Here is a 21938-nt window from a genome sequence, read left to right as displayed (position 1 = left end):
ATATATATATATATATATATATAGTTGTAGGTGTCAGTGTGCATACACACTTACTACAGGAAACAGGAGAGAGGAATGGAGAAATGTGAATCTACAACACAGCCTGAATCATGAGAGAGATACTAACCTTTACACTCACAGAACAGTGTCCACAGCATACCAGCATGGTCCCCGCCCTTACAATCTGAAAGGGCATGCCTATCTCACATACCCTTTTATAGCACTGTCCTGAAATCACAGTGAGAACTGCAATCAGTACACAACTGGCTGCATGCAATTAGCAAATGCTGGCTTACAATTGGTGCAGAGGCCATCACATGGACTTATGCAGATACCTACAAAAGCATCCTGTACTCACACTCCACACATGCAATACATTCATTGCACTGTCTGGAGGCAGACAGAGAGAGAGAGAGAGAGAGAGACAGACAGAGAGAGAGAGAGAAAAAAAAAACACAAACAACAACACACGGTACACACACTGAGTCTAAGCTGTCAGCAGTGACAGTAGCAAGCCGTGCCAGCAGCAGCAGGAAGCAGTAGTAGTGGTAACGCAACCAGCTGCAACAAACACAGGTAATGTAAAGTAACAGGTTAATAGTCTGCATACTGTGAACCCTCCATATGTGTCATAGGTCTGTATCTATAGGTATGTCCATGTGATATGTTGTGTGCACGTAGTTCCACCAAAAGGGGATGACTATACATTACATGTCATTCAGTGTTAGGCCATGATCCTGGCAGCAGTTTTCCATTGCAGTGAGGCCTGTCTGTAGGATGTGTGTGTCAGCTGGTGTAATGACTATGGCGCTTAGTTAGCAGTCATCTGGGAACTTTGTCATCCACAACCCGCACATGTTTGCTTTTACATCTGAGAAATAAATGCCAAACAAGAGGGGTCCTAGGACAGAGGCCTGTGGGATACCACATGTGACTGGCATTGAGTCTGACATGGCTCCTACAATATCGATATTATGGATTCTGTATGTCAACCAGTGTGCAACCCATCATGTGACATATGTAGTAACATGTAAGCTAATGAGCTTGTCTATGATGCCTGAGTGGAGTACTGTGTTGAAGGCCTTAGGCAAGTCCAGGTAGGCTGTATGGATTGCGTTGCCCTCATCAATGGCTGTAGTGACTGTTTTGAAAGGTCAACCAGGTTCAAAAGGCAGGATCAGCCCATCACAAAGGCAAACTGGCCAGGAACAAGTGTCTGCAGGTACCCAATATCGCTGTATATGCGTCCCATACTGAATCATTCCATAGCTTTGCAGACCAGGCTGGTTAAGCTTATGGTGCGGTAGTTCCCAGGGTCAGTAGAGGTGCCTCCTTAGTGGAGTGGGACCACTGTTGCTGTATGCCAGTGTTCAGGTACATATCCTGTAGTACGGCCAAGGTTAAATATCAGTCTTATATGCGGTTGTATGTCCTCTTGGAGTTCACGTAGCACACATCCAGGGATACCATCAGGTCACATTGATGCTGTGTGTTCTGCTTTGCTGAGGGCGGCCCTCACCTGGACATGTGAGATGATAGGGAGGTTACATTCAGCTGTGATAAGTATTTCTACTTGTGGGGAGAAGGAGGGGGGATACGTGCACCGAACCTGTCTGCAAGAATGTTGCCAATATCTGTGTGTTCGGTGAATGTTAAGTAGGTGTGTATTAACTCAGAGCATATCTGAGGCATTTGGTCCATATGTGTAACATAACTGAAGAAGGCCTTGTGGTTATCTATAGTGTTCGTGGCCATTTCCCTCCCAGAGTAGGCCGTGGATGTTGTTATGAGAGACCGTAGCTTATTACCAGTGCTGACCACAGATGCCTTCCCTTAATGTGAATCTGCTCTGTCCTGCAGTAGCCTCCTTCTATTGTTATACAATCTGCCTTTGGCTGGGGTCCACCGGACAGGATGCCTAACCTTTGTGCATAGGGTCTGGGTTAGAAATGTGTGTGCATGTTCCATGCAATCTTTGGGATGTCCATGGGAAGCATTCGCAAAGGGGTCAGCAGTGTGGGTTGTGGCTTCCACTGGCCCAGTGGGCTGCATGGATACCATCTCAGTCCTAACAAGTGAATAACTGTCTAATCACATACATATCAAAGTAGTCTACTGTGCTGGTGGTGGTGGTGGTGGGATATGTATATCCAGGCCGAGTAACTTGTGTCCAGATCACACTAGTGGATGGCGTTCCACATACAGTACCTTGGTATGAACCCCCAGAGTGAGGTTGTGCATTGGACCTGTCGCAGTGTGCTGACCGATGGGGCATGCTACTATGTTGTATGGAATGTGGCAGGTATTGTTGCACAGGTGTTGGCTGAGCACTGATATCTGGCCATGTACTTGTGTATCCACCAAGAGACACACACATGCTACATATGGGAGTAGTAGTATATCACTACAGTTGAGTATCATGTATAGTATGTGTGCCATATATTGCTGACATAGTCTGCTGATATCCTGTTTGTGTTCTCTTCCAGGGACATGGCGCGTCAGCGTAATCCCGCCTACTCTGCAGCAGAAGATGAGGAGATACACCAGAGCCTGGTGCGGGATTATGACATACTGTTTTCCCGCACCAGCCAGAATCAGCAGGAGAGGGCTGCACTGTGGCAAGACCTTGTCCGTAGGGTAAATGACATTGGCACGCATAATAGGACATATGAGCAGGTACGACATCACTGCAGTGATTTAATCAGAAATGTCCATCAGCGTGCGTCGGATATCCACAGGCAACAGGTTGCCACAGGAGGTGGGGTGGCCACACATCCCCCCCTCACCAGACTGGAGGGGCTACTCCTAAGTGTTGTGGCTCCAGCTCCGGAACAGCAACAGCAATACACCTGCATCATGATGGAGGCTGGATCCACACAGCAGCACGACATGGAGCATGCAGGTAATATGCCATATGTACACTTGACTGTTCTGTACACTGTTAGTTTATGCATGTGTAAGGTGTGTCCGTGGTATGTAGCTGTCAACATAGTATGTAATTGTGCAGGTGTGATATTGGCAATATCAGCAGCTGACGTGTGAAAGGCAACTGGTGTACTACTGCACTGTATCATATGCAGTATCAATGGCACAGTTGTGCCCACTGACATTAATCTCCTCATTTCTGCAGGTCCCTCCGGTGTTACAGCAAGGCAGGCCATCCATGCTGGTGAGTGTGTTTTAACAATACCTATAATAGTCCTGATAGTGCTAGTAATACTAGTGTAACTCAGTAGTGCTCTGTGTGTATACTGTGGGGTGTGCATGTGTGCATGTGTGCCTGTGTCCACGTGTGCATGTGTGCATGTGTGCATGTGTGCCTGTGTCCACGTGTGCATGTGTCCACGTGTGCATGTGTGCATGTGTGCATGTGTCCACGTGTGCATGTGTCCACGTGTGCATGTGTGCATGTGTGCATGTGTGCATGTGTCCATGTGTGCATGTGTGCATGTGTGCATGTGTGCATGTGTGCATGTGTGCATGTGTGCATAAGTGCATCACTGGTAACATTGTGTGGACACTGTAAACTGTGTTTCCTGTCTTCCTCCCACAGGTTCTGGTGCTGCTCTGGTGTCCTGCAGCAGGGAACCTGAATCTGGTGCCACAGGTACTGATAATGATGATATCTGTGTAATGGCACAGGAAGGTGTGTCAGGGTCCGCCATTGGTCAGCCAATTGACAGTACACAGCTGTCAACCCCATCATTGCACAGTCATCCTGCCAGTACATCCTATGTCACCATTGTCCCTAGGTGATGGACAGGATACAGTGGGCATTGACCAGGGTAATGTGGTATCTGTGGCACATGCTTCCCCACACAGCAGCCATGGGCAGGGTCCTGCGATGGTACCACACAGACAGTTGCCCATGGGTTCTCGTGGGAGCATCCATGGGTGTACTGCCTCTGGCAGACGTGCCCAAAGAGGTCTGTCAACCTCAGCTATGTTTCGGGCTGTCATGCAGGCACAGTCGCGTATGGAAAGGTACACCAGACAGGGTCTGAGGGAGCTGAGAGCATGTCGCACAGCCATGACTGACAGTATGCGTGACATCGCGGATGCTATCCGTAATTTCACCGATGTCATAGACAGACGTTGTGGGGACATATTACAGCAGTTCCACAACCACATGTCCATGAGCCAGGGCAATGGTGGGCGGTTGCGGCGTCGACGTGCCGTATGCCAGCAACAGCAGCAGCTGGCAGTCGGCGCAGATGACAACAGGCCCTGGGATGCCCCATAGTGCCAGCAGCAGCCCCAGCAATGCTGGGTCTGTGCTGTCATCGAACGCCCCAGGAGACCACGTGCACGTGGCTCTGGACAGTCCCAACAGGGACCTGTGTCCAGTCAACACACTCCCGCTTCTGATGACAGTACCCAGTCTGGCTTAGTACCCGATACGGTCCGTAGCACCCCTGCCAGGCACAGGTACCGTGTCCGTGCCCACAGACACTGATCTGTATGACCTGCCAGGTGCAGTCTGTGGCTGTCCACAAACTCCTGTATATGGCAGCCATGAGGTGGAACTGTGTGCGTGCATACACACATGCGAAATGTTAACACCTAGGGCTACCACATACATGCACACACTGCACCAACAGTGCCCCACCCTGTACTGCTGTCCCTCACCAACACACATACACACACATGTCAATTGGTGGTATCAGTGGCAGACTCAGGCATACCTAATTCACACCCTGTGCATATGATGAAACTGTGCCACCTCCTGCAATCTCCAACATCAGTGCAGGAACAGGTAAACACGTTGCTGATGCACAGGGTGACTACATAGAAGTGTATTAGTAGTATCATGTTGGTAACAGTACAGTGTGCTGATATGACTGTGTGTATATCCCAGCATGCCTGATGCAGTAACCGTATGACTGTCCTGAATTGTTATCTACACCCATAGTACGTACCAAAGTGTAACAGCTGCACATTATTGCATACCGGTGGTAAGGATGTCAACAGATAGCCACATACATGGGTAGCACAGGGGGGAAGCTAATGCAAGTAGTGATACGCAATGATGGACATGTACAGTAATGGTGGCAAGTTGCCCACAATGACTATGCAATGTGGATGTTTGTGCATGTTGATATGTGTGCAGTACCAATGTAATCCAAATCACAATTAACTATGACATAATATCAGTTCTACCATGGACATCTGAGCTGTGCATTCCTGGGTACATGTTGATAGTGCCTACATATTTGCACTGTTACCTACTGTTAGTGTTACCCCTTCTTTGTTGTACAATGGACTACTTCCAGCCCTGCTTACTGTAGCTTTGTTTGCATGCATGTTCGCTTGGGGTTCCCTGGAACACTGCTTCCACCTGCAATGCAGAGTTACAGTGCTTCTGTGGACTCCTAGTGACATCTGCATAGCGCACTATACGTATGTCAAGTTTACACATGACAGAACGTCACTGTCTGTCCTGTTCGCATGTACGTTGCCTGTGACACATTGCACATGTCTTACCTGGCATTTACCCACGTGTGCAGTCATATATGCCAGTGCTATGAAATCAGTAGCAGTACACCCACACATACACACCTTCAGTATGTTGTTCCCCATTGGCCCTATGTGTTGGTAATCACCATGGCAATCACACTACTATGGTAGCATGTGCAAAGGTAACCTGTGAATCACCTCTATGGTCCAGTTGTGGTTTATGTGAGTCATGTGGCAATGTCACAGCTGCCACATGTATGCAGTCAACCCTCACCCCTGGCCAGGAACGTACAACACATGTGTGGGATGCCACCACATAGCCAATCTGGGGACTGAGCACTCTGAACCCAGTAATGCCATACCCTGTCAGGTGGCATGACATACTACAGTGACTACAATACCAGTCAGACATAGACCCACACTGACAGCAATCTGAACACACTGGGGCATACTTGGAGACTCAGAATAGCATCCTGCCTGAGCATCACACACCTCCGCAGCTGGCACACAGGCATACGTTACGTCGGAACAGAGCACATGCCACACATGGCACACACATCCCATGTGCCACACACTCACAGCCTGTAGGGCTACACAACACACCTGCTACAGATGTGTCAGGTACCTCTCTTGGCCGCTGCAGTGGGGTCCCGCTCAACAGGCTGTACATGGTGAAGGTCACAGTGATATGCCTGTGGGGCACTATGGTCCACCACAAAACACATGCATACAGGTCAGTCAGAGGCATGGACACATATGACTCAGTCATTGACCATGCCACTATGGATGACCTGAGACATACCTCCCTGGACTACATGATAGGGAACATAGAAGGGATCTCTCAGCATGTGGCACGGGCCAGTATGAGCCTGATCTTGGTTGCCATCATACCCTCACCAGGTATGCTACCACTATATGTAGGAAGGGTGTTCTATGTCTACATTCTGCTCAATCTCCAATGTCATTCATAGGGTATCCACTGGCTGTCAACGTGTGCTTACATGCCAGGGAAGCCACAATGATTTGCGAGGGCAGCTTGCACGTGACACCCATGGGCCATTGTATATTGGCGAAGCCCCTTGATACACACATAGTGCCTTATGCTGCAGGACACGGATTACATAGCCACCTCCATGGGTATCACACAGGATAGGACACTAACAGTGATGCTACACAACACCAGCAGTGTACACCGCAAGATGCATGCACTGGACACTGTCCTCAGCACGGTGAACTGCAATGTCTGTGCAGTACCAGAGTCCTGATTCATGGCTCACAGGTGCAACCCATCACTGCCAGGTTATACCTCATACCATGCCTGTCGTCCCCTACACATGTAACACACATGGACAGGGGGTGGTATCCCAAGGCACCACAGATACACACACCTCCAGGTTGTTGGCACAGCACAAAGCATCAGGGCCTATTCATGTGCAGCTAACAGTGTGTCGGACTGCCTTCTGGTTCATAGCCTGGCACACACAACCCTCCCATACACAGGAAACCCACCTATCCTCCATAACAACACTGGCAATATGACAGTCTCAAGAAATGTCTTTATATGGCTGGACTGCATCCAGCCAAACATTGTGCGTGAGCATTACTGTAGCTACAACACACTAGTTGAAAGGTTCCCAGCATGTGGTCACTGAATTGCAGTGGAATAACATGTTACCACTCCCACAACAGGTGGGAACATGCAGCACCTGTACATCGACTACATGTAGACTATATGGCCCAGACCAGATGTGTATCCCCTGCTGTAGGTATTTTACCATATACACCCACACTGTATAGACACATACCACATGCGGCCCCTGCACAGTAAGACACAGTCATATTGTTATGCATTGCAAATACCATTTATCCACTCGAGGCACGTGTCAGACATGGTAACTACTGCAGGTCACAGGTATTTATGTGTATGTGTCACACACATACATCATGTGTGCATTGCCATTGCTGGTTTAGGCAATGGCATGCATTGTTATGCACAAAGACCCACACAAGGTCATAATGTGTGACACAACCACACGTGGCAGTTGTGGGTTTCCAAAACATACCTATCTGTACTCTGACAATGGTAATAGACCCAGTAGCGGAGCGCACTATTGGCATTACTGGCCAAGTAGCCCTGTTTGGCTGTGCTGATAGTGTGGTGACATCCCCTGTGTTTACTGGGGGAATATGCAGCATCTGGTGTATTGTAGTATTTGCCAAAAGGATCTGTTCTCTCACACTTGCAATTACACACACCCTACTACCCCCACACACACACTTGCCATTTGCAGGATTCATACCCCTACCTAACTATGTCACGACACGTGAGAGAGACGCATTAGCGAAGCACACTATTCGGATTACTAGGAGGTTCCTCTTCTCCGGCTGTACTTATAGGGTGCTGACATCATCAGTGTTTGGAAAGGGTAATGTGCATCATGTAGTGTGATCTCCTGATTGCCAAAAATAACATGTTTTTCATACAGAATTGCACACACACAAACTCCCCACATCCAAACACACACACACTTGCAGGTTTCAAACCCCTACCTAACTATGTTATGACACTTGAGAGAGACGCTTTAGCAGAGTGCGCTATTCGGATTACTGGGAGGTGTTCCTTCTCCAGCTGTATGTATAGGGTGCTGACATCATCAGTGTTTGGAAAGGGTAATGTGCATCATGTAGTGTGATCTCCTGATTGCAAAAAAGCACATGTCTTTCATACAGAATTGCACACACACAAACTCCCCACATCCAAACACACACACTTGCCATTTGCAGGTTTCAAACTCCTACCTAACTATGTTATGACACTTGAGAAAGACGCATTAGCAGAGTGCGCTATTTGAATTACTGGGAGGTTTCCCTTCTCCTGCTGTACTTATAGGGTGCTGACATCATCCGTGCTTAGATAAGGGAATGTGCATCCTGTAGAGTGCTTTCACAGTTGCCAAAAGGGACATCTCCCTCACACAGACTTGCACACACACTAACCCCCTCCACACACACTGGGCAGTTGCAGGATTCAAACCCCTACCTAACTATGTTATGACACTCATGACAGATGCATTAGCAGAGCGCGCTATTCGAATTACTGGGAGGTTTCCCTTCTCCTGCTGTACTTATAGGGTGCTGACATCATCCGTGCTTAGATAGGGGAATGTGCATCCTGTAGAGTGCTTTCACAGTTGCCAAAAGGGACATCTCCCTCACACAGACTTGCACACACACTAACCCCCCTCCACACACACTGGGCAGTTGCAGGATTCAAACCCCTACCTAACTATGTTATGACACTTGTGACAGACGCATTAGCAGAGCACGCTATTCGAATTACTGGGAGGTTTTCCTTCTCCTGCTGTACTTATAGGGTGCTGACATCATCCGTGCTTAGATAGGGGAATGTGCATCCTGTAGAGTGCTTTCACAGTTGCCAAAAAGGGACATCTCCCTCACACAGACTTGCACACACATCAACCCCGCTCACACACACACACACACACACACACACACACACACACACACACACACACACACACACACACACTGAGCATTTGCATGGTTCGAACTCCTACCTACCTATATTATGACACTTGAGGGAGACGCATTAGCAGAGCGCGCTAACCGAATTACTGGGCATCTGGTCTGCACCTGCAGTATTTATAGGGTGCTGACATCTTTATTTCTACAGAGGTATGTACATCTAGTACTACCTGTCAGGTGGGGGATAGCATATATATGCATTTGCAGCCACCTACGCCAGGGTCAGATATGCACATCGCACTGGCAGGTTATGTTCTATACCATGCTTCGTGACCACAGGACCTGTAACACACAACACAACCAGTCCAGAACACCACTCCCACATCCAGGACACACACTTTGCTTCCCTGGGAACAGTGCCGGGATATGCAGGTGTTCACATACACCATTCCAGTTGTTAACATCAGGTACAGGCATATTGTGTGTGAGAACTACTCAGGCCTCTACCACTTTACCCTACAGCCACTACAATTTGTGGGTCCATGTGCTATGGCAGAACCACTCACCACAGCCACATGGGGAATACATATTGCACCTGTCCATCTGCAACATGGGTACTCACTGTTCCACACCAGAGGTAGACCACCATTGTTGATATCTGACCATACCCACCTTTCCCTGGACATCCATATCCCATCCCCACCCCCAGGCAAGGTTGTCACTGCAAACAAACTGTATTTAGCACAAGCAGACTCTACACTTGTGAAGACTGGGGTGGACGACTTCAAAGGACCCATGCTGGGGACTATACTGGCCACTCTGCATAATCCTTGACAATTGCATTCTATGAGCATGTGTAAGGTTTGCATTGATCATGCTATCCCACATATACCCATGACTGCTCCACAACAAGACACCTGTCAGGTGTACACCAGCCATATATGAGCCGTCCAACAGACAGAGTGAGCTAATACATTGCAGAGCTGTAGCCCACAGAGGGAGGACATCTGTGAACAGTACCGCACGACACTTCATTCCCACATAATCATCACAACACAGTGTTGACAGTGGAATTGTCCAGACAATGCAGATAGGGCTCCCTCAGTCTGTTATTGATGGCCACTTACTGTTAGAGGTCCTCAGCAACCCTCTTCCAGCACACACCAACAACATGGCTGTGGCTTAGCACATTCAAACCCTGGGATCTCCACTGTGCCCCTGCTTGACAGAGGCACAGCTCACTAGCCTCACACGTTGCCTTATGTGACCTACTTTACAGTGGCACAGTAGCCTACTGTACTGGGGATGCAGATGCCAAGCACACTCTGGCTAAGCTGTCATTCCCTAGGGCAACAAGCCTAGTATTGACCTCTACACCCATATGTTCAATTGTCAGATGCACAATATTTGTTGTGCTGTTATACTGTTTGCAGGTCTTTATTGCCATAGCATTCCCTGTTCCTATGAACAACTTGTGTATCTGTGGAAGATGTTTGAATATGAGGGCGATCCACTATATCACTTATGTCTCTGTAGTCATTTACTGTGTGCACTGGGCAGATTGCTGTGTTGTGGTTGGTTCCTGGAATGACACGCACAAATACCAGATATGTGTGGCCAACTGCTAAACGGAGATATGGCCTAAGTGTGTGAGCATGCCCAGTTCAGCCTTTCCATGGCATGTTGTCTGACATATGCCTCATTTATCAAAGTGTGCGAGCATGCCCAGTGTGAGCTTTCCATATGTTGAACTCTGAAGTCCACCACATATTTGGGTGTGTGTGAACTTCAACAATATCTCACGTTTATGGTTGTGTGTTGGGTGTCATGTTGTGTACTAACTGGCCAACTGCTTCATGTCTGCCACAACAGGGATTATACTGTGCCTGCAGGGATTGCATGGGATACTTTGCATACAGTTGTCAACATCCTTTCATAATGACCTAACACTGTAGTACCGTATAGTGTACTGGTTCAGTACTTTCACTGTGGTGGACAGTATCCTGGGCTTTAGTCCTATCACTGCTTGACATCTTCATAGTGAGCACAACAGACTGTGTAGGGGCCAGTTGTGCACATATGACCATGTTGCATTATGTTCAGATATGGACTACCTACACCAGGCTTGTCCAACATTGGTAGTGTATTCCACAACATAGGTGGACATTGGCAAACACTAGCGATGTTCCCTAGGCCATTTCTGATGCTAGTCACAGAGTGTGTTTGTCCTTCGACACACATTGTAACTGAGTTTGCCATGACATATGTCATGGTTAGTATACTGTGCCTCCATCTACCTCTGACATAACAGTGATACCCAGGGTTAACCTACCATCTCCCATCCACTCATCGGGATTCCTCTTGAGGGGTGTCGATAGGTGACTCTCTGGCTAACCTGTACTGGGAGTTTACTCAAGAGTGGGGTGCCTTCTGTGTTATGGATCATTCTGTACAGCTTGTCCTATGTATGTCAGTGCTGGGGTTCAGGTCTCTCATGTGCATAGCTCACTGCCATTCAGATTGTACAAGGTGCAGCATGTTCATTGATTCCAGCTTGGACATGGCTTCATACATCAGGCACAGCTTGCCTCTGGCTGGGCAGTATGGCAGTGTGTGGAGCTGCAGTTTGTTTACTCAGGCAACACATGGCATCTGTTCATGCTCTTTGCTACTCCTGGTGGGGTACTGTTGTGGACTTTACAGTTGATGGAGGTGTCTGCTGAGGTATATCCCACAGGGGCTATTGTAGTCAATTGTGACGCTGATGAAGGATGACTGCAGAGCCACAGTGACCTCCCTTATCTACATCTGACAACCTTCATGATTGGGTGGGTATATGGTATGTTTCTGCGAACACTACAGCCACATGTTTGTCCAGTGCAGGATATCTATCACCTTGTGTCCCCAGGTCTCTCATTACATGTTAGGTACGTAATGGGTTAACACCTGTGTGGTAATTTGTGGGCACTTACTGTATATCCACGGTGGTTGTCTATACACAGTTCTGCAATTAGCTTGCTGACATGGCTATGGCTCCAGTTGTCTGTTTCTAGGTGGCCTTTTGTGGGTTGCTTGTGTCAGCTGGGGGTCGGATATGGTGGGCTGTTTGTACTCCTCTGCATACATGTTCAGTCACAGTCCTTCCATGTTGGCCTGTACCTATGGGACATATATACGGAACGGGGGTCCCAGGACCAAGCCTTGTGGGATGCCACTCATATCTGCTTTGTAGTCTGACATGGATGCAGCATGTCTGACCATGTCAGTTCTGTCCTTGGTCTGGTTTGCAACCCCTCTACTGACATAGGGGTATATATTTAAGCTGGTGAACATATCCATACTGAACTCGTAGGGTATTGTCTGGAAGCATATGCACGGTCCAGCTACGCTGTGTGGACCACATTGCCCTCATCAATGACCTTAATGACTGTTTCAAATGGGTCAAACATGTTTAGGGGCAGGATCTGCAGTTATGACCGCCACACTGTGTAGGGTATCAGTAGGTCCACGATAGCTTTATGTCTGCGGTACATACTGATCCTTTCCATAGCTGTGCAGACCAAGCTTGTCAGGATCCTGGGGTGGTAGTTTGCAGTATCCATTCAGGCAACACCTTTGTTGTGAAGGACCACTGTTGTTGTACACTGCTCTTTGGGTACATATCCTGTGGTAAGGCTGACATTGGGCAGTAGTGTGATTTGGCATTCCATTATTCTTGGAGTCCATGTTGGCCTCAGCCCAGGACACCATCACATACCTTTGCTGCTGTGTGTTTTGCTTTGCAGATGATGGCTGTTACCTCAGCATCTGCAATGTCAGGGACCAGCAGTCTGCTGGGATAGATATTTTGCATTCTGGGGGTTGCACTGCACCTGTCAGGTTGTATGTTGGCAATATGTGTGTGTGTTTGGTATGTTGTTTGTAATATCTGTGTGATTCAGAGCATATCTGTGGATTCCCAACATGGTTCCTACCATCAGTTAAGTAAGCCTTGTGATTATCCTTAGTGTCCTGTACAATTTGTATCTTCATAGGTTCATGGGTTCATACTAGGCTATCCACCCTAGGGCATTAGTAAGCCAAGCCAGAGTGTGTGTGTCTTTCACCGCCCCTTGCTATGTGACTATTATGGCCATTTATGATTTTCTTTACTGTGCCTCTGTCTGGACGTGACACAGTGAAGACCCCCAGTGTACATGTACGATCATCCATCCACTTGGCAATATTCCTGTTGAGGGGTGTCAGTGAGGGGCTCTGCCTAACATGGATTGGGATCCTGTTTCTGGGTGTGGGGAGCCTCTGGGTTATGTATCTGTCCCTCCAGCACATCCTATTTCATTATGTGTTGAGGCTGACATCTGTCACTCTCACAGCTCCAATGGCTTTGATTTCCTGTGGTGGAGCATGTCCATTACTCCTGTGTTGGACATGGCCTTGTACAACAGACATACAATGCCTCTGTGTAGGCAGTCTGTGACTGCATTCAGCTGGGGTGTCTACAGCCAGGCAGCATATGACATATATTTGACACCCTTTATCCTCTTGGTGGGGTACCTTTGAGGTCTTCCAACCGCTGCAGGTGTCACGTACGGTACATCCCATATGAGTCATTGTACTAGATTATGGGTCTGATAAGGAACAGTACAGGGGCACAGTGACCTCTGTTGATGTAGATGTGAATCCTTTCATGATACGGTGTCCAATATCGACAGTCTTCCTAGCCACATTGGCATTGTGAGTGTCACATGACAGGTTACTGTCGACTTGTGTCCCTAGGTCCCTGATTACTCCTTGCATACATAATGGTTTACCACCTATGTGGTAATTTGTGAGTACCTTGTCTGGTATTTGGTGGGACATTCATACTGTCCAGTGTCTTCAGGATGTCTGGGTGGGGTTCTTGTGTGTGAGAGTGTGGTCTGTCGCATGCTACAGACTGTACAGCAGTTTTGACTACACTTAGGTGCACATGGGTGGTCTCCGCTGCTTTGTGCATTGTCAGTTACCTGGCCGTATGGGTGTCTGTGCTGCATATGGATACTCCCTTTCCTTTGATGTTTTGGTCCAGGTGTTGGGGCCATAACGCATGATATGTGGTATAACCTGGTAGTGCTGGTGTGTTATCAGTAGGCTTGCAGCAGGCTTCTGTCACTGCACAGACATCGATGTTCTCCATACTGGGAAGTGCCTCAGGGACATGCATATTGCAGTTTACACATCTGGCATTGGTCAGCATTACCCTTATGTTTCTTACCACTTCTGTTTTCTAGGGTGGTGGGTTAGTCTTTTTGGCCTTGCCTACGTACGGCTCTATGGAGGTGGCAAAGGCCTTATCCAGTATCCAGACGCCCAGGGGTGACAGGTGCAAGCCATCCCTGGAACAGCAGCATGGCTTGTCATGCATGACATCTCAAGCAGACAGACATTAGACCCTCTTGGACTGACAGCTGTAACTGTGCCACCTGTTAAAGCTGATCATTCTGTGTTTGTACTGTGGCATCATTCTTGGTGAGGGTTGGATGCTGCAAACGGCCAGTGTCATACCGGCCTGGGGTACATACTCAGAGAGCTCATCCATGTCTCTTTTCATGTAGTCCAGGGAGGTACATCTCAGGTCATTCACACCAGCATGGACAATGAGTGCATCATATTTCTGCTTGCTTTGGGGTGACCTGCATACTTGTGTTATGTGGCATATTGTGGCAGCCTACAGGCAGCTTACTGTACCCTTTCCCTTGTTCAGTCTGGTGAGTGGGACAGCAGTGTGTCTGCCTATACAGACACCTATTACAACTGTATCAGGCATGTTGTTTCTCCTTCTGGCCTGTGACTGTTTGGCACACCAGCTTTGTGTACTATGTGTTGCATGTGCTATGTTTGGAGGTTGTGGTTGCTTGGGATCTGCTTTGGAGGCTTCTGTTGGTGTGGTGTGTTTGTAATTAGGGCCTCCGGGAATGTTTTTCTGTGTTTATGTGTTTGGTTTACAGTTGTGATAGGTCTATGTGGGACTGGGTTTGTGGTGTATGTGGTTACCTTCTCCTCCTGACTAGTTTTGACAGTACTGAGTTGGGGAGCTCAGCCTCCGGTTTGGATACATCGTTGCATCTCTCACATATATTTGTATTTATTGGGGTTAGTTGTGGGTTGTCTGTGTACTTGGGCCAGGTGTCACATTGCCTCTGGATTCACAGATTCTACTTGTTGTGGCTGGCCTTAGTGGATTGTATGTGTGGACATATTTTATTGCCATACTACTGATCAGTGATTACTTCCCTTTTTATGTTTGCTCTATCATGTAGTAGCTTCCTCATTCTCTTGCATGGTTTGGTAATGGCTGGAGTCCAGCATGCCAGATGCCTGCGTGTATGGCATTGTGTCTTGTTGTTATTTGTGATTGCATACTCCAAGCATTCCTGGCTGTGTTCATGGAATGCCTGTATAACATGTTCTGTGGTGTGTCCCATATTCTGCACTTGCACAGGGCCTTTCGTGGATTCCACATCAGTTTGGAGTTGTGCAACCTATGCTTTACACATGTTTTTCACTGTGGTTTTCTGGCCAGGGACTGTGGTCAGGATGTGTATATCCAGTGTGATTACTCTATGGTCTGGTCTTACCAGTGAGGGATACACTTCTCATCTTGCCATCCAGTACACATGTTGCTGATTATCACATCCAGTATGCTTACCCCTCTTGTGGGAGTGGTACGTTGTTCCTGGGCATTTTGGTTTATGGATTCTGGGAACTTTTCTCCTACTGTGTTGGTGCTAGTATAATGCTCCCAGTGTATGTCTGGGTATTTTCAGTCAAGCAATATAATGTGGTTTGGGGGCTTGATATATTCATGTATTCCAACATAGGCCAGGTGCAGTTCCTGGTATTAGGACAGTAGTCTGCAGCAGGCTATATACTGGGAGGCGGTTTTAGCCATTGGTATTTGACCATGGCTAATCCATGCTGCTTCTTGTTGTGGTACCAACATGGGGGTGTGGTTATCCTTGACATTTATTGCTAGTCACCCTCCTTTTGTAGCTTGTTCCATGTTTTGCAGCTGTACAGCACAGTATGAGGTGTAACCTGGTAGTGTTAGGGTGCTGATGTGAGCCTTGACCCAGTTTTCTATTACAGGACTGATATCAACATTCTCCATACTGTGTGCATTTACACTGCACACATCTTGCTGTTTAGACTTCTGGCATTGGGTAGCATTACATCTAGGTTCCTATCCCTTGTGGTACCTATGAAGGTGGGTTTGTGTTTTGAGACTTACCTATTCAGGGCATGCTGTGGGTACTGACAGCCTTTGCCAGTATCCATGGGGCCTGGACTGATAGGTGCACGCCACCCCTAGCAGGTGGTGCATCATGTCATGCTCCGCATGTCTTCCCAGGCTGAAACACATTGGCTCCCCTTTGACTAACTGCATTACTTCAGCCAGTTATTGCAATTGATCATCCCATCGTCATTTTGTGGCTTCATGCTTGGTGAGGGTGGATGTTAGTCAGGGTCCTCAGGTGTGCATATAGTACATGGTGTTACATTACTTAACACATGGCATTCATGCCTCAGGTGGTGCTGCAGGGCTGCCTCTGTCGGATGCGCATATTACACTCCCTGTACATGTTTGTGAGCAGGTCATGTCATTTTAGGCATCCCTGTTATTATTTGAGTGAGTCAGAGGGGGTATCATTCCCAGGGTTCCTACTGAGCCAGTGTATGTGCTATGCGTTGCCTCTTTGCCAAGGCCAGGGCATACTGGGCACGCCTCCTTCTGCCTACTGGGGCAGGCTCAGGTTGTTCCTCCTCCAAGTCACGCTCTGCCTGTGATGGCCTTGGCAATGGTGGGGGGCTGTTTGGCCCAGCCCTATGCTGGTCCTGCTGCAGCTGTTTTCGCAAGATCATATTATGTAGCATAGCACATACCATGACAATTTGGGTACATGTAGTTGGTGTGTACTGCAAGGCTCCACCAGATGTGTCCAGACACCGGAACCATGACTTGAGCAGCCCAAACACATGCTCTATTACATTACGTGTTTGTGCATGTGCCTCATTATGGCGTTCCTGTTCAGGTGTGTGTGCGTTTCTGATGGGTGTCATCAGCCACGGCTCCAGTGCATAACCTGCATCCCCCACTAGGTGTCCGTGTGGGATGTCCCCATTGGCAAATGTCTGGTACAGCTGCGTCAAATGCCAGATGTGGGAATCATGGTAGCTCCCAGGGCAGCCAGCACACACATTCATTATTATGCCCTGGGCATCACACATGACCTGGCAGTTGATGGAGGGAAGCCCTTGCGGTTAATGTAGGCCCTACCCCACTCACCGGCTGGTGCTTTGATGCATATGTGCGTGCAGTCTATTGCACCCACTACCTCAGGGTATTCCGCTATTTGCTGGAAGAGACGATATTGCTGGCCAATACCTCACGGGCATTGGGGAAATATACATGATCACCGACATGTGCTGACATGGCATCCAGGAACTGGTGCAGTACCCTGGAGGCTGATGCCTGTGATATCCCCATCATATCACCAGTTGGTCTTTGGAAGGTACCTGTTGCTAGTATTCTTAGGCCAACACATACCTTGGTTTCCACTGGGATGGGTTCCCCTCTGTTGGTTCTGTGTGTGAGGCGTGGCCTGCACAGCTCAACTATTTGCTGCAGGAGCTCTCTGTCCACTCTATAGCGCTCTACTATCTCCAGCTCATGTAACCCGTGGTAGGTGACCCTGGGCCTGTACACTCTTCTCCGTCTCCTCACTGTGGGTTGTCTGGCACCATCTGCATTGTCACCACCCTCAGCAAGTCGCCTATGTCTCATTATGACAGCTATGGCAGCCCCTAACATTTCTGCTCTGAGTTCAGCTTTTCAGTTTTCACTTCTAATAGCTTACTCCTGTCTTGCAGTGTCTCTTGAGAGAAACATCCTGCACTGCTGTTTGCAGAGTTTTAAGTGCTGGGCTGGGCTACTATTCTGCCTGTGTAATTGCCTGCTTCTAATTGTTTTCACCTGCTAGCTCCAGCAGTATTCCCTGCTAGCTTCCTACTAATTCTGTTGCTTCCTTTTTCCTTTCTGTTTCCTCAGGGGGGAGCAGTGTGCATACCAGCAGAAACATGCTCACAGTGGCTTACATGTGCGCACACATGCTTACACGGTTCAGGATCTGCCTAAAATGCGCGCACACCAGCGCAAACAGTGTTAAACATCTACCAACATGCTCCCACATGCTCAGTCTGCCTTACATGCATGCACACTGCCCTACTCGCGCTTGATGGCGCGCACACGTGTGCATGCACACCCAGCAAGAAACTTTGGTGTAAGTAACAGTGTACACCTTCCATTTCTTGACTTTTCCATGCTTATCTTGTGGCACTCCTCTTTCCCTGATCTGTGTCTGTCATCTGTCATGTTACACTGACCTCCAATGAACTGCATTTCTTTCTACCATTCCCCCCTGTGATGTCACCTATCTCCTACTCTATTCCTCCCCTTATGTATCTCTTACACTACTCAGACTGTGCTCATTTGCTATGTGACTGTGGGATTCAGTATCCTAACCCTCATTTACATGAGATTGCCTACTAATGCTTAGTTACATGTCTTAGACTCAGCTTCCCCCCTTAGCAACCACTACACGGTGGCCATGTTGTTTTTGGTCTGCTGGTCCCTGCATTGTCATTCCATGTATTGCATAAAACCCACATTTGTGGGTTTATAACCTTCATTTTTATGTTTTATACAGCGCAGCCCGTTTGCGCGGGGCTGCGCTGCGTTTAAACATCGGCGATCGAAAAAAAAAATTATATTTTTATAATTTTTGCATCGGGTTACCTTGCCAATGGCCACATATTTGGCCATTGGCATGCTGCCTGACACATATGCACCCTTTATTTGGAGCTGACATGGCTCCGTTGTGATTTTTGCAGAAACTTACTCAGTTGTCAACTGAGTACATTTCTGCAGCTAAAACGTCTCTTACACAGGCTGGTTTCTGCTTCATGGATCGCTAATATACCTCATTTGCATACCTTTCGGCTGCAAGTGAGGTATTTAGCATATCCACGCCCAGTCCGTGTAAGAGACGTTTTAGCTGGTCTCTTACACGGAGTTTCGGGCTGTTCCTGGATCGCGAGGCTTGCATGGAGTGTTACACGTCTCTTACACTCCGTGCAAGCCTTCGTGAATCCTGCCCATTGTCATTGTTATAAAACATTTTTGAGACAGTTTCAAGTTTTTAGGTAACAAAATAAATGATAATCAATAGATGTAGCAGTAAACTATGTTCTCCACACATGAATTGCTTCAACAATACCAATATTTATGGGACCATAATAAGATGAAGTACTTAGGTGTACCAATCAAAACAAATTTCATTATGGTGGCTAAGGATATGTGGGAAGAGACGAATCTAAAGATAATATATAAAAATAAGGAGTTGGAAACTCTTGACTATGGGTATTGATAGTAAGATAATAGCAGTATGAATGTTCTTGTCCCTTTAGTGTTAGGTAGAGGTCATGCATAATTTTATCAACCAGAGGAGACACTATAGACCATAATTAATAAAGATTTGGAATTTACTGGGAGGGGAAGATGGCAAGAATTAATTGGGATAATTTGTGTCTCTCTACACAACAAGATGGTTTAGGATTACCAGATTTGAAGGACACTTTAGAGCTAAATAGTTAAGGAAGGCTCATATACATAACACAAGCAAACAATTACAAATTAAATTTAAAAAATAAATGTTGAAAAGGGGTAAGGAGAGATTACAACATAAGGAGCGAGAATATGATTTTGAATGCAGGCCCTTAAGGAGAATACTAACAAATATATTTATAAAACTGCAGAAAGTATTGTAAGAACTAAACCAGTACAGAAATGAAGACAAGAGATTTTAACAACAGGGATGACTTAGAGAATGGGTATAGGAAACAGGGAAAAGGAGGCTGGAATTTATTGGGGAAAGTTATCAAATGACAAATGAACCTCAGTATTGAGAACAAATAACAAGTAAGGGAAAGGGAAAGGAGTGGGATGAGGTTAAGAAGAAATTTGGATTACAGGTTTGAGACTGCCTTCCCTACCAGAGATTGATATCAGAGTAAGGAGAAAAGAAAGGGATAGGGGGGTATGAAGTGAAAGAGCAGCTTTGGTTGCTTTTGCCTGTAGAACAGAAGTTTGTGTAAGAAATGAATAGTTAGTAAGGCATGTAACATAATGTACTGTACTATAACAATAAGAATCAGTCAGAAGAGGTTAGAAAATTCTGGAAAGTAAGAATGGAAAGGTGCATACAAAGCAACAGTGGGATGACATTTGTATGGCTCCCAAGAATGCAACAAAGTCTAGAAGGTTTAGGACTTTTGCATGGAATTGTCTAAACAGGTATTTTCTACCCCAAGCATAGTTTGGAGAACTTTCCTCAGGTAGATAGCAAATTCTGGAGACCTAATAGGAAAGACTGGGATAATTTGGAACATGTTTTTTTGAGAGTTTAATTAGTTGGCAGAATTAAAAAATTCCATACAGGGTATTTTGTCAGAAATGTTGGAGAAGAAAATTATTGCAAGTAAGGAAATTATTACTTTGAGCTGAAGTATAGAAACGGAATTATCTAGATAAAGTAAGGTCCCACTATGTTTAATGCTTCTGACTGTTAAAAAAAAATAATTAGTAGAAAATGGAAATCAAACTCTAAACCAAGTGATGTACTGAATGTTGGAAAGGAGATAAATTCGGAGGTGGGATCTTTAGAAAAGGGAAGGAATAAACTACATAGAAATAAATGGAGTTTGTGGGAATATTAAATGCATTAGGAAGAGGAGTGAAATTTCAGGGAAGGTATGACTTGAACAATTTATGTAATATTGGAGTGAATGATAATGGTTAAAAAAGATAACATGTATAATGCATTAAAATAAACACAATAATGGTTTGTTTTATTTTTATTAATGTGTATGTACCCATGTCAGGCTAAATACATATGAATTTAAATAAGATGTCTTAAAAAAAGAAAACATGGACTAATATAAAATAAGAATGACAAGTCTAAAGTACATAAGCCATATTCTTATTTTAAAGGTCTGAAACCTGATGCAGAAAAGGTCAGAGCAGCGGAGCAAATGCCAGAACTTGAATACAAGCAGGTATTAAAAGAGGTTGCTAGGAATGGCGCATAGTCTTGCAAGTTATACCTAATAAGCTTCAGCTAACTATGTTTCTAAGAAAGTTGCTAGACCAAGATGAGGCCCTGAGAGTGGAGACACAACTAGAAAACAATCATTGAAATATTCAGTGAACTAGTTATAGATTCGCCAGCAATAAAATAAAGGGATGTGAATTAGCCAGATGTGTTGCAAATAGCTGCCAGTTAGAATTGTGTAGGACCCACAATCATACATGAGCAAAGTCCAGTTATCTATAGGTAAAGGGTATTTACAGATGCACAAAACAGATTTACTCAGAAAAAGAACAGCTTGACACAGAGAGATGAAGTTCTGGCTATGAGTGGGGTGATCCAAGTTTGAGTAACGACTTGGATGCTTACTGGAGCTAACATGAAAATAAGGGAGGTGTGATGTGGCTTTGCCAGCCCAGCTCCCTCTAGGAGAGAGAAGCAGAGTACAAATTGGAGTTCTCGTTCTTGTCATAGAGCCTCTGGTGAATGCAACAGGAGTGCCAGCTTTAAGCATAACAGATCATGCTTGAGGGTTTATATCACCCACTAAAGTGAGTTACACACCCTTGTTAATGCCCATTGCATGTTGATCCCTGGGGAGGTTACATCATGCACACAGAGTTAGGCCTTAACATCACAAACCACTAGCCTCAGATGGGTGAGGGCTTCACTTTCTACTGCTTGGCTTTTTACTGCAGGAATGAAGCAGGTGTGTGAAGTGGTGCAGAGAGGGAGCTGGATGGTCCCAAAGGCAGAAGAAAAAAGCACTGGAACTATTTTAGTGTGTGTTTCTTAAAAATTCCATTCATA

Source organism: Protopterus annectens, chromosome 1.part0 (assembly GCF_019279795.1).
Source record: "Protopterus annectens isolate FY-2018-M chromosome 1.part0, PAN1.0, whole genome shotgun sequence".
Lineage (NCBI taxonomy): Eukaryota > Metazoa > Chordata > Ceratodontiformes > Protopteridae > Protopterus > Protopterus annectens.
This window is presented reverse-complemented; position numbering follows the sequence as displayed.